Source organism: Chrysochloris asiatica, unplaced genomic scaffold (assembly GCF_000296735.1).
Source record: "Chrysochloris asiatica unplaced genomic scaffold, ChrAsi1.0 scaffold00058, whole genome shotgun sequence".
Taxonomy (NCBI): Eukaryota; Metazoa; Chordata; class Mammalia; order Afrosoricida; family Chrysochloridae; genus Chrysochloris; species Chrysochloris asiatica.
The window spans coordinates 4,347,116-4,360,770 of NW_006408576.1; the positions used below are offsets into that span (position 1 = coordinate 4,347,116).

At 37.2% G+C, this 13,655-nt stretch overlaps 1 protein-coding gene across 2 annotated transcripts in view; it reads right to left on the reverse strand.

Moving 5' to 3' along the window:
* Positions 1-12,518, reverse strand: part of MYT1L (myelin transcription factor 1-like) — a 399,784-nt gene extending 387,266 nt beyond the window's left edge. For both annotated transcript variants that reach the window (XM_006863966.1, XM_006863964.1), the window contains exon 1: positions 12,371-12,518. The gene's annotated coding sequence lies outside the window, so the exon portion shown is untranslated. The remainder of the gene's footprint in view (positions 1-12,370) is intronic.
* Between the last annotated feature and the right edge of the window lie 1,137 nt (positions 12,519-13,655).

Genomic DNA, 13,655 nt, shown 5'->3' on the forward strand with positions numbered 1-13,655 from the left:
TGATATCCTTCTCCAGTGACTGGTCCCTCCTGACAATATGTCTGAAGTATGAGAGATGAAGTTTGGCCATTCTAGACTCCAAGGAGTACTCTGGCTGCACTTCTTCCACCACAGATCTGTTGGTTCTTTTGGCAGCCCATGGCACTTTCAATATTCTCCTCCAACACAGTAATTCAAAAGCATCAATTCTTCTACCGTCTTCCTTATTCACTGTCCAGCTTTTGCATACATATGAGATTATTGAAAATACCATGGCTTGGGTCAGGTGCACCTTAGCTTTCAAGCTGACATCTTTGCTCTTAAACACTTTAAAAAGGTCTTGTGTGGCAGATTTGCTTAATGCACTACGTCATTTGATTTCTTGACTACTACTTCCATGAGTGTTGACAGTTGATCCAAGAATAGTGAAGTCCTTGACAACTTCAATATTTTCTCCGTTGATAAGAATGTTGTTTATTGGTCCAGTGGTGAGGATTTTTGTTTTCTTTACATTGAGATGCAATCCATCTCTGTGCTCTTTGATCTTCATCAGTAAATATTTTAAGTCCTCTTCACTTTCAGCAAGCAAGGTTGTATCATTTGCATATCACAGGTTATTAATGAATCTTCCTCCAATCCTGATGCCATATTTTTCTTCTTATAACCCAGGTTCTCGGATAATTTGCTCAGCATATAGGTTGAATAAGTATGGTGAAGGAATACAACCCTGTCACACACCTTTCTTAATTTTAAACCATTCAGTGTTCCCATTATCAGTAGGTATGGATTAATTGCTGACATTATGTTGTTTGTTTTTTTGTGGTACTTCTGGTTTCTTTGATCCATATGCCATCCTATGCTGACTTCACTTTTTTGGTTTTTTTGTTTTTTTTCTTGTCAATTTGTTCAGAGTGTTAATGATTCCATACTATTTTTGAATATTTTTTTTCTTGATTTGATGTGGAAATGAATCTATTTTCCTTGAGGTTACCCTATATTTTACTAAGTTCTTTTTATGACAGATTGTTTTATTCTGCGATCTACCTGACCTCTCTACCACCTGGGTCTCTGTTATTATACTTTTCCTTTATTTTGCTTTGTGGCTGTCCTGTTCATGGACTGACCTCCTCAAATCCCTAATTCCAATTATGTAGTTTTGTTCTGTCCTGGACACTTCCATCTCTGGGCTGAGGTCTGGGTGGTATTGTCACATATGTCAGTCTCTGGTTGTTGGTTCTCAGTCAAAAGAACCCCGTTTAGTATGTTTTGAGCACTGGTTTTATGTTTACAAAATTCCTTAATTTCTGTTTATCCTGGAATGTTTGGATTTTGTAGTCATATTTGATTGACAGCTTTGCTGGATGTATGATTCTTGGTTGGCAGTTTTTTTCTTTCAGAGTTTTATATATGTCTCCCTTTGTCTTCTTGTCTGCATAATTTTTGCTGAGTAATTAGAACTTAATCTTATTTGGTTTTCTTTGTATGTAATTTTTTTCCTAGCTGCTTTCAGGATTCTCTCTTTGTCCTTGGTTTTGGAAAGTTTGATTATGATATGCATTGGTGATTTTCTTTTGGAGTCTATCCTTCCTGGGGTTCATTCAGCTCTTGGAAGCGTATCTTCTCACCCTTCAGGATGTTAGGGAAATTCTCTTCCAGAAGCTCTTTGACTATTTATTCTGTAGTTTTTTATGTGTCTTCCTGTTCTGGAATATTAATTAGCCTCAAGTTATTATTCTTCATGTTGTCCCACATGAATCTTAGGCTTTCTTCAGATTTTTTGTTTGTTCTTCTATCTTAGCATTATTGAGAGATTTGTCTTCCAGTTCGTTGGTTCTGGCTTCCATCTATCTTTTTGTTTCTACTCCTTTGCCCTTTCAGTGTGCTGTCCATTTCTGATATTTTGGCATTAATCATCTGGACCTCTTTCTTCAGATTTTTTGTTGATTCAAATGCTATTTTGATTTTTGTTGTCTGTTCCTGCAATGCTTTTCTGACTACTTCCTTATTTTCTTCAGTCTTTCTGTGGAACATTTGGATGCACCTCAATATCATTCTATCATCTCAAAAATGATATTGAGGTGAATTGAGATATTCAGAATTGAGATATTCATCTCAACATCTCCTATTGAGATATTGATGCATCTCAATATCATTCTAAATATCATTCTCTGGAACATTTGGATGCACCTCTATATCATTTGCAATATTGACATATTGATATGTCAATATCACTGACATATGTGACATTCTCAATATCTAAATGTACACCCCTCAGCCAATTCCATAGTCTCTTCACCTTCTAATACCAATCCTAGCTCTTCCTCTTGGTCATTTGTCTGAGCTACTCTGTCTTGCATCTGCATATGAGCAGAAATTTTTGGCTGCTTTTTAGGCATTGCGGTACTGATGTATTTGTGTTAATTAGATGAATGTATAATAGTGTATTCTTAAGAACACTCCAAATTGTCTTCTCTGTTCACTGTTTTTGTGACTCCCTTTAGAGTGATTTTAACAGGTGTTGGCTGAAAACTCTGTTCTGATATATAGCAGCTAGTATTGGCTCATGTCTTTTTTGTTGGGATTTTACAGGGTGCAAATGTGTCTTGGCTGTATGGTCAGAGTTGTTATCTGCTGTTAGGTGAGGCATAAACAGAAACTCTGACAAAAGTAGGAGGAGGGCCAAAATCAGGACTAATTCCCAAAGTCAAACATCATAAGAACCCACCAAGGATTAGTCTCCAAAGCTGAATGAAACTTCTGGATATTTCCCATTTCCACCTTGGGCAAGGGTCCTGAACAAATCTTTCCCCTGGGCAAATCAGAATAGCCATGTTAATAGTTTTACATGTTACAAATCTTGTGGGTGCAACACTGGAATTTCTCTGGTGGTGTGCTCCTGCCCTAATGGAGATACCCAGAACGAACGGAGAGGGCATGACCAGGGAGAGCAACAAAAGTGGTTGAAGGAAAGAAAAATCAAGGGAAAAAAAAACCAAACAGACCTTCACACCTCTATTTCCATAAATTGCTGGGTGGTTTCTGCACTGGGAGCAGACTTGTTGCTGTCCCCACCCTCTGTCTTCCCTAAAGGTTGCAGCCTGCTGGCTGTCCGGAATCAGAAGTCACTCTCTTTATTACCACCACTTCAGATCTCCCAAACAGTAAGTCCCTGAAACATTGGCCTCTTACTTTGCATGAGATTCAGAGTTCTGGGATTGTCCCACCAATTCATTTAGCCTAATTTTCTGTGCTTTTACTGATAAGACTCTGTATGTTCCTCTGTCTATTCCACCAATAAACCAGAAGTCTATCTACTTTTACACTGAATACCCTTTCTGGTCCTAAATATGTTATTCATTATGCTTTGGCAAATGTGTGTCAATTTCCACCAGCACAGTTTACATTGAATTTAAATTTTTCATGAAAATAACCTATAAGGTAATTGTCAAAGTGATTTTTTTCTTGGTAAAATAAGAATATGTCCATAAGGCTAAAAAAACAAATGAGACATCTGAAGATAAAAGTTTTCCCTCCTTTCCCCAAATTTTACCTCTATAGACTAAACCTTTGGAGTGTGAATACATAAAAAATTTCCTTTGAGTGTGGAGAAAGAGACTGTGTAAGTCAACATTAGTATTCTTGTGACAGAGATTTTATAAACCTGAGCATATTGAACCAAGTTACATCATTCCATTGTCTGGATGGAAAACTAAAAGTTCAACACACTGCTTTAAGATAACAGAAATTCAACTAGCTACCTATATATAGAAGGAACTGTTGACATTAGCAAAGATTTAAAAAAAAAAAAAAAGCTTAAATGGAAAATGTTACTAGAGAAGATCGTGCATCCCCAAACATAGTAATAACTGGATCTTTAGAAATTAGATGGTGCACAGTCTTTTTGCCAAACAAAATTAAGATCCAAGAAAAAGATGTAAACTATTATTAGGGAGGAAATATGAAAACAGTAAACAAATTATTAAGCTTAAACTACAGCAACAAAATCCTCTCCCAGCTAAGGCTAAAAGACACAGTTTCCTTACCAGTAACAGATTTTAAGCAGGTGAACTCTCTACAGGGCATATATAACTGTCCCATTTGTGTGGCATAGTGCTATCCACAGAACACTGCAGTGTGTCAGGCCTGAGGCTGTAAGCTGTTTGATAGTAGAGACTACAGCACCAATGCCTTACATTCAGCACTCTCTCAATAAATGTTTGTTTGCTTGTTGGTTTGCTTTTAGATAAATTTATGATACACGCTCTGATATTCAAAACAACTGGTATCAGTAACCTCAAGGATTACTTAGGCACACTGTATTATCTTCTAGTTTTGTTTTTTTGTTTTTTCTCCCAAAACTTATATAACAATTCTGGTAAGGCCAGGAATTGATACAGATTCTGGAGATTTATCCAAAGTTGAATGGAACTTCCACAAAAATGTTAATAACTTCACATTTGAAAGATTCCTTAGTTTTACCACAAGGGATTATGAGACTAAAGGGCATTCAAATTGTGAAATTAACATGTGGAAAATCCAAATTGTTCTCAATCGTCCATGGAATCAGAAAGCATTTACCACGGCTGGGGACCTCCTAAGATCATAACGTCACCATGAACCAAAGGTGGTTCATGCAAATGACTTCCACCATTGCAAGTAGGACCCTCAGCCAAACAAAGAGAAGCTTGCTTTCGGTTAACCTTTTGACTTCTATCCCTTCAAGTGTCCTCTTGTTGTCTATGTTGTTGTTATTGTTAAGTGCAGTCAAGTTAGTTCAGACTCATAGTGATCCTTTATTGCAGGGATGGGGACAATTTTTTCTTCCAAAATTTATAACATCATTCCTGGGTCATATAAAATTATAAACTTAAAAATTAGCCTGATATATTTGGTCAAACATCCAATTAACTCACAACTAACATGACGACTGGACTTCTGGTGTGGCGCTGTAGGATCAGCACTGGACTGAAAACCACAAGGTCAGCAGTTCAAACCCACTTTCTAGTCCTTGGAAACTCCATGGCACTTAACAATGACAACAACAGTGTGATGGCTGGAGCTATGGTTGCCTTGGCAGGGCCACACCAAATGACTTCAAGGGCCTTATGTGGCCTGCAGACCAGATGTTCCCAACCCCTGTTGTATAAGGCTGTACATCTTTGCGAAACAGAGAACCTCATCTTTCTCTGTGGAGTGGCGGGTGGGCATGAACCAGAGACCTTGTGTTTCACAGTCCAGTGCTAATGCTACAGAATCACCACACTCTGTATTTAAGACTTTATAATATATGACTTCCACCTAGATCTACCTCACTCCCCCAAAGTGATCACAGTCCCAAATGACCTTTTTCACTTTTTCAAATGTGCTTCAATCAAAACTCCCACTGACTTAATGTGATTGTTCTCAACTGGGAGGAAATAAATTCTATGATTTGCAGTTTCTACCACACTCTAGGTTAGAAGAGCCAGTAATCAGCAATTTCCTATCCTATTTTCCAAAAGATTCATGGTCCATAACATTGATAATACCAAGTCATTAAAAAACATAAATAGCTACTAATTTTTTAAAAAATGTATCTACTAATTTTTAAACTGAATTCAGAAAAAATAAATTCTAAACATTTTATTTATGTTTTTAATATCCATAATATTTTACAAGGTCATGTTCCAATAAATGCTATAATGGAGAGTTATAAACATTCTAAGAATTAGTATTTAAGGTATACAAATGAATCACTCTGAAAACAATGGAAAACTATTCTTTCATGAGTAAGGAATGATCTTGATAACTATGCCTTAAAAGTAATTGATTGTTTTCTGGAAAAGGGTGTATGAGGTGATGAATTCCAAAGTTGCATCATTAGTATTGCACCATTAAGCAAAGTAATTTGATTTGGCAGAAAACTTAAAAAAAATTATAATTATGTTTGTGTAGATATACATGCACTATACATGTGTACACACAAATTATATACATGTATAAATATATGTAAGGAGCTATGGTAGTGTAGTGGTTACAAATCAGGCTGTGAACCACAAGGTCATCAGTTCAAAACTACCAGCTGTTCTGTGGGAGAAAAATGAGGCTTTCTGCTCCCGTAAAAATGTACAGCCTCGGAAACCCTGCACAGGGTCACTATGAATTGGAAACAACTCCACGGCACTTAACAACAATAACATACATATGTGTGTGTGTGTGTGTGTGTGTGTGTATATATACACACACACACACACACACACACAGGTTTCAATTTACATTAGCTAAGCATTGGCTCAGATGTTCAAATGTCTATTTAAGTTTCAATTCCACCTGTGTCATTTATTAACTATATAATGTTTGATAAATAATTTTACATCTTTTTGCATTAGTTTCCTTCAATGTAAATAGTGGATAAGAATAGGACCAATGTCACTTTCTTTAAGGAATAAATAAATTACGTTGAGCTATACTTTTAGATTAAGGTTGGTACACAGTTTATATTCAAAACTACTTAGCTATTATTATAACAATCTCTAGTTTATATTAATTTATTACTTTGTTGCTGTTGTTAAGTGCTTTGGAGTCAGTTCTGACTCACAGCAACCTTGTATAGGGTTTCTGAGTCGCAGCTGGTGGGTTTGAACCATGAACCTTGTGGTTACTAGTAAAGTGCTTATCCTACAGCACCACATCAGGATTCCAATTTATTACTTTAGTATCATGTAATCCATGTCAATTGACCTTTCTGTAGCCCATTTAGCCTGTTTTATAGAAAAATAAACAGAAACTTAGAAGGGGTATTCCCAAAGGCATACAAACGAATATTTGCAATGACAGGATTCACATCTAAAACAGCATTTGCTAGCTGTTTTAGACTGAACTCTTTTCAAAGAGTTTAATGAACATAAATTTATAAAGTTGGACCTATTTCAGAAGATTCTTCCTCCTGGACACAAGATACACTTTTTTTTCTTTTTACATAGTTGCCATTCATAACACAATTCATGAAGCTTTTTGGGAAACAGTTATTGATTTTATTTTAAGTAAAGTCTTTAGCATGGAAATTGAATGCAGAGTGTGATTTTCTCTTTGGGCTTTAGTTCAGAGGAAATTGGATTTCCTAGAGTGCCAGCTGCAGAGACACCACAGGTGTTCATGGCTCAGCAATCACTGTGGCTAATTGGGACACACTAGGACAAAAAAATGCCCTAAATCTAAATCTTGTTTGATGGCACTTTTATTTCTCCCATAAGAGCAGGCCAAAAAGTCCTTCTTAAGTGGAGATGCTACAGGAAGCTAGTTGCTATAGAAGCCAGAAAATATTATACATGGCGGTTTCAAGAACCAAAAGATAAAGAAGAACTAAGAGTTGTTGAAGTCAGTAGGATTTAGAGTTGTATGCAACAGCTGCTGTTTAGGAATGGTAGTTGGTACTAAAGGCCCACATATTTCTGAATTTGAGCAGTAACTTAAAAATTGGACATAGAAGAGCAATCTTGGAGATAATACATTTGAAACAATGTGCACTAGAAACTAAAATTCAGTCAGTTGAATATAATAATGTTGTGCATTGAGGATAGGAGTCCCTATATATTGCATACAATTAAACTCTAGACTACTAACCAAAAGGTTGACCTTTTGGACCCATCCAAAGGCACTTCAGAAGAAAAGCATGTCCATCTCCTTTGAAAGATGAAATACATGGCCATGAGTTGGAATCAACACAATAGCAACTGGCTTGGCTTTTAGACAGTTGAGTGGAAAAGGTTGCTGGCAGATGAATAACGGATGTTTGTAGTGAATTTCTTGGATTTAAAGAATTTATACAATGAGTCCTGGTGTCAACTGCTAATGGAAAGGTTGATGGTTGAAACCCATCAGTTGCTCCAAGGGAAAAAAAATCTGGCAATCAGCTTTTGTAGAGATTTACAGTTTTGTAAGCTCTCTGGGGCAGTTTTCCCTTGTCCTGTAGTATCACCATGAGTCAGAACTGAATCCGTGGCAGATGGCTTATATAAAGTCTTTCAGTGGGTCATTCTGTTAGTTATATGCTCTACTGGACTGCAATGAAATAGAATAATATAACATAATGCTTCCTTTGGACCACAGATAAAATAATAGTACACATATGCTAAGAAGAGGGTTGTTGTTGTTGTTAGGTGCCATCGGGCTAGTACCAACTCACAGCAACCCTATGCATAACAGAAAGAAACACTGCCCCGTTCTGGGCTAACCTCACAACTGTTGCCACTCTTGAGCCCATTGATGCTGACACTTTGCCAATCCATTTTGCTGGGGGTCTTCCTTTTTTTCTCTGACCCTCAACCTTACCAAACATGATATCCTTCCCTAGTGACTGGACCCTCCTGATATGTCCAAAGTATGAGAGACGAAGTCTGGCCATCCTGGTCTCCAAGGAGCACTCTGGCTGCACTTCTTCCAACACAGATCTGTTGGTTCTTTTGGAAGCCCATGGTACCTTCAATATCCTCCTCCAACACCATAACCCAAACTCATAGAAGAGGGTAAGCCCTTGGTTTTAGTGTGAAACTAAACATACCAGATGACTTGAATGCCTCAATTGTGCCTTAATATCTTGGAATATGTAAATTTCCCCCCTATTTTATTAGTCTTTCCCAGATTAACTAATCTTTCATGATACAATTTTAGAAAGGCATCTTTGACCTCTCTAAACATAGCCAAGATTTCTTCTGTACTCAAATCCTCTGTTTTAAAACACATTTTAGTGTGAATTAGGTGAAGGTTTACAGAGCAAATCAGTTACTCATTCAACAATTCAAGCACGTTTTGTTTCATGTCATTGATTGCAATCCTCACAATGTAACATCCCTTCCTCCTTGTAATTACTGTTTCCATTCCTCCTTTTTTCCTAACCTGTCTGAACTTTGTCCTTGAGCAGAGGCTGCACTTCGAAATCATTTTATGCAGACCTCTGCTGATTCAGTAAGTAGTTACTAAGCACCTAATATAGACCAAGGAATATGCTCAACTTTGAATGTAACAGGGAATAATACAAATTTTGCACTGCAATAAAGAATTACAATCTAACTTGTCTCAAGGTCCTTACCATGCCTTGTGTTTAATTCAATTTTTTAACTCTTTGAGGGCCATTACTGTGTCTCATTCATTTTATACCTTCAGACACTTGAAGAGTGGCTGGCACAAAATAACTGCCAAGCATTGTTGAAAGAATGAGAAACTGATGAATAAACGATAAAGCACACATTTATTCCTTGGTGCTAGTGACAGTAGGAGTCTTGGTGTGGCACTTTAGGGTAAACACTGGCCCGCAAGGTCATTTTAATTGCAAGCTTGGCAGTTCAAACTCACCAGCTGCTCCTCAGACATTGTTGGAATCAATTGGACAGCACTTAACAACGATAGTGTTAACTATAGTGATGAACAAAGCATTGTTTGAGTGTGTGCTTTTTCTTATTACTATATTGTACTCTAGTGTTAACTTGAGAGTCTTGGTGTGGTGCTGTAGGATAAGCACTAGACTGCTAAGCACAAAGTTGGTGGCTCAAAGCCATGAGCTACTCCTTGAACATCCCATACAGGCTGGGCATGATTTGGAACCGACTCATACATAACAACAAGAACAATGGTGTTAACTATTAAATATTTTTATTAGGCTAGGAAATTTACTTGCACTAACTACTGAAACGTAAAAGGAGCTACGAATCGGGCTGCTAACCTCAAGGTCAGCAGTTCGAAACTACCAGCGGTTCCACGGGAGAAAGATGAGGCCTTCTGCTCCCGTAAAGATTTACAGCCTCAGAAACCCTGTGCAGGGTCACTATGAGTCGGAACTGACTCCACGGTACTTAACAACAACAACAAGTACTGAAACTTAAAGGCTACTTGAAATCAGGGATTTGTTTTAAATCTAGATTACAAAAAGACAGGGCTTTCCATCATGTTGTAAAGCAGGCCTTTTTTCCATGCCTGTAGCGTAGTGGTTACGAATCGGGCTGTGAACCTTAAGGTCAGCGGTTCGAAACTACCAGCCGCTCCGCGGGAGAAAGATAAGGCTTTCTACTCCCGTAAAGATTTACACCCTCGGAAACCCTGTACAGAGTCGCTATGGGTCGGAACTGACTCGATGGCATTTAACAACAACAACAGAGTCTCAGTTCAGATGTGGTCTTGGTTACTTATTATTTCATCTCAGGCTAATCACTTAGAGTCCTGGTGTGGCACTGTAGGATAAGCATTGGACTGCAAGATTGGTTTGAATTGCAAAGTCCGCAATTCAAACTCAACAGCCACTCCTAGAAAACCCTTTATAGGTTTGCTGTGAGTCAGAAGCGACTTGAGCGCATTTAACAACAACAACAAGGCTAATCACTTAACCTCTTTGATTTCAGTTTACTTCATCTCTGAAGCAGAATTAATATTTGGCTAGTGCTGGTATGATTGATGTTGTTATTTGTCATCCAGTTGAATTGGACTCTACGTGTACAGGGCAGAACTGATCCATATGGTTTTTAAGGCTTTGCTCTTTTAGAAGCAGATCACCTGAACTGCCCTCTGTGGCTCATCTGGTTGTGTCTGAAACATACTTTCTGGTAGTAGTCAAATGCTTAACTATTTGTGTCATACAGGAACTCTCATAGCAAACCTACAGGACAGAACAGAACTTCCCCATAGGGTTTCTAAGGCTGTATATCTCTATGGAAGCTGATTGCCACTGTTTTTTCTACAGAGCAGTTGGTGGGTTTGAACTCTTCACCATTAGGTTAACAGCTGAGCACTTATTTACTGGGCCACCAAAGGTCCTTCCAAAGAATGAAAGGTAGTTTGTTATAAAATATCAAAGCTAACACACAGGTGCAATTAAGCATATATTCCAACAAACTGAAGCCTCTCTACATTGTTAATATCAACTATGCTATTGGATAATTCTCTAAATCTTTGTATAGTATCTTCCAGTCTCTTATTAAGAACAATGAACTCCTGCATTCCAGAGAAGATTACTTTGAATGAAAAAGGCTATGTGGAACATTCCATACCATGGTTGGTGTTCTACCTAAGGAAACTACAAAAACTGATAACCTTTAAAATACTCAGTTTCAAGAAATTTAAGAGATTGCATCTTCATTCTGATGGCAGGGGAAATCTTTACATTAAGTATTTTTTTTACATCGGCATCATATAAAAATATGTTCTATATTTAAATATGTATATTTCATAGACCAGAAAGGATAGATAAAAAATCTGACTTTTTTTTTCCAATTAGAGAGAAAAAAAAAAAAAAGATTATTTAAGGTAATGGCATATGTTTAAATTGCAATTTCATTGCCATAATGTATGCAAGATTCTACTTCTATCTGATTAAGACATTTAGCCATAACCTAAAGTTTTGCAAAGAGCATGGCTCTCAAGATCTACAGTGACACTGAGGGAGGTTTATCAACAGTAATTGACAACAACCTATGAGAGCCTTGGGAAATGTCAATGAGCCCTAATTTTCCTTAAAGATAAAATGCCCCTTAAATAGAATTAATAATGGAAATAGAATTGGATTATAAAAGAGCTTTGCACAAAAGCTTCTCAGCCATTGCTGAAGGGTGAACAAGACCTATTACTATGGGTTTCAAGTTATTTTGGGGTAATGTCATAATTGAATAATAGAAGACCTGATGTGTGTTGTTGAGTTGATTCTGACTCATAGGACAGAGTAGAACCCCCCCTTAATGTTTTTTAGGCTGGTGTGACGCTGTGGGTTAATGTGCCAAACTGTTTGAACTGCAAGCTTGGTGGTTCAAACTCACCAGCTACTCCTGAGAAACCCTATACAGGGTCGTATGGGTCGGAATCGACTCGACGGCACTTAACAACAACAACAACAATCTTTAAGGGAGGAGTCCTGGTGTGGCACTGTGGGTTAATGCGCCAGATTGCAAAGCCATTTCAACTGCAAGGTCAGTGGTTCAAGCTCATCATCTTCTCCTCAGAAGCCCTATCCATGCTCCCTATGGGTGGGAACCAACTTGACAGCACTTAACAACAACGACAATCTTTCAAGGAGCAGATTGCCAGGTCATTTCTCCCAAGGAATAGCTAGTGGGTTTGAACCACAAACTTTTTAATTATCAGTGCACCATCTCCCCACCAACAATCCCACTGCCATCAAGTCTATTCCCATTCACAGTCATGAAGCTCCTTATAGAAGACCACATGAGTCTATTCTTAGCAACAGATTCTAAACTTTGACTTTATATTGAATTTGCTTATTAAAATTAGAGGATGTTTCTATCTTTATCAAATATCATCACCTACATTCACAAACCTATCTTTGTTTCTTTTAAAAATAAAATGTTCTCAAGAAAATGTACAAAGCATTTGTCTGCATGTAAAGCATTAAAATACAGCACAGAATTTTTACCTTCATGTGGCTCCTTGGATATCCATATGTCTGCTCGACCAAGTGGAATCTTTTCTTGACAGAATTTTGTTGATAATTTGAGAGACATAAACACTTGATTGGATTCAATAACTACATTTTTCCACCTCTTTCACCAGATGTGGTCACTCTAGAGAAGAATAAAAAGGTAGAGTAATGAGGTTGATATTCATAATTAAACAAAACTTCCACATGACAGATATGATTATTGGGAAGATTTTTTTTTTTTTTTTTAATTTGGTTGCTTGATTTTAATGGACTTAAAATAAAGTTGAGTAATAATAATGACGTTTATTATACAGACACTGGGGAAAGAATCAGATAGGGACAGTAGGGATTACTGATGAATACTGCAAACAATGAACATTTGGGAAATCATTCCTTATTGTAAAATCCCTTGCAAAGCTAATTAACTTACTGTTTGTAATATAGAAATTATACAAAAATTTAAACACAGTATCATAAAACTAGGTAAAATTATTATTATTGTGATTGATTTTAAAAGGTATTAAGAATGTATGAAATATTTAGATACTAATTATAGCAAAGAGTAATGGGAAGCATATATATCTGTACACATGTTGCACAACTTGAATTAATAAACACTCATTGCTATGGAGTTGATTTGGACTCATAGTAACCTTGTAAAACAACGTAGAATGGCTTCATAGGGTTTTTTGTTTTGTTTTTAAATATTTTATTATGAGTTGAGGGAAGGTTTACAGACAAGATCATCAGTTTTGCATTCAACAAATCATACACTTTGTTTCATCTCAATGATTGCAATCACCTCCATGTAACAACAGTTTTCCACTTTCTCCCTGTGGTTCCTATTTCCATTCTACACACCTTTCCATCCCTTCTCAACTTTGTCCTAAGGTAACTGTTGTCCTTTTGATTTTGAATGATTGAGTATTCCATGGAGAGCATACCTTAATAGTGCTGTTGTCCCCACTACATAACTGTCTATTGTTTGACTGAACATTGGGTCATGAGGGTGAGTTCCTTTCCAGACCTGAAGGGTGGTCGAGGACCAGAGTCTCAGGTTCCTCCAGTCTCTTTCTGACCAGTAAGCCCAGTCATTTTTCTTTTTAAATGATTTTTGTTCTATATTTTCTCATACTCTGTCTGGGACCTTCTAATGTGATCCCTTTCAGAGCAGCTGGTAGTAATATCCTGGTGCCATTTAGTTCTTCTGGTCTCACAGGCATGCAGACTTATGCTCACATGCTCCATTAGTCTAACTGATTCCATTGGACTAATTGAT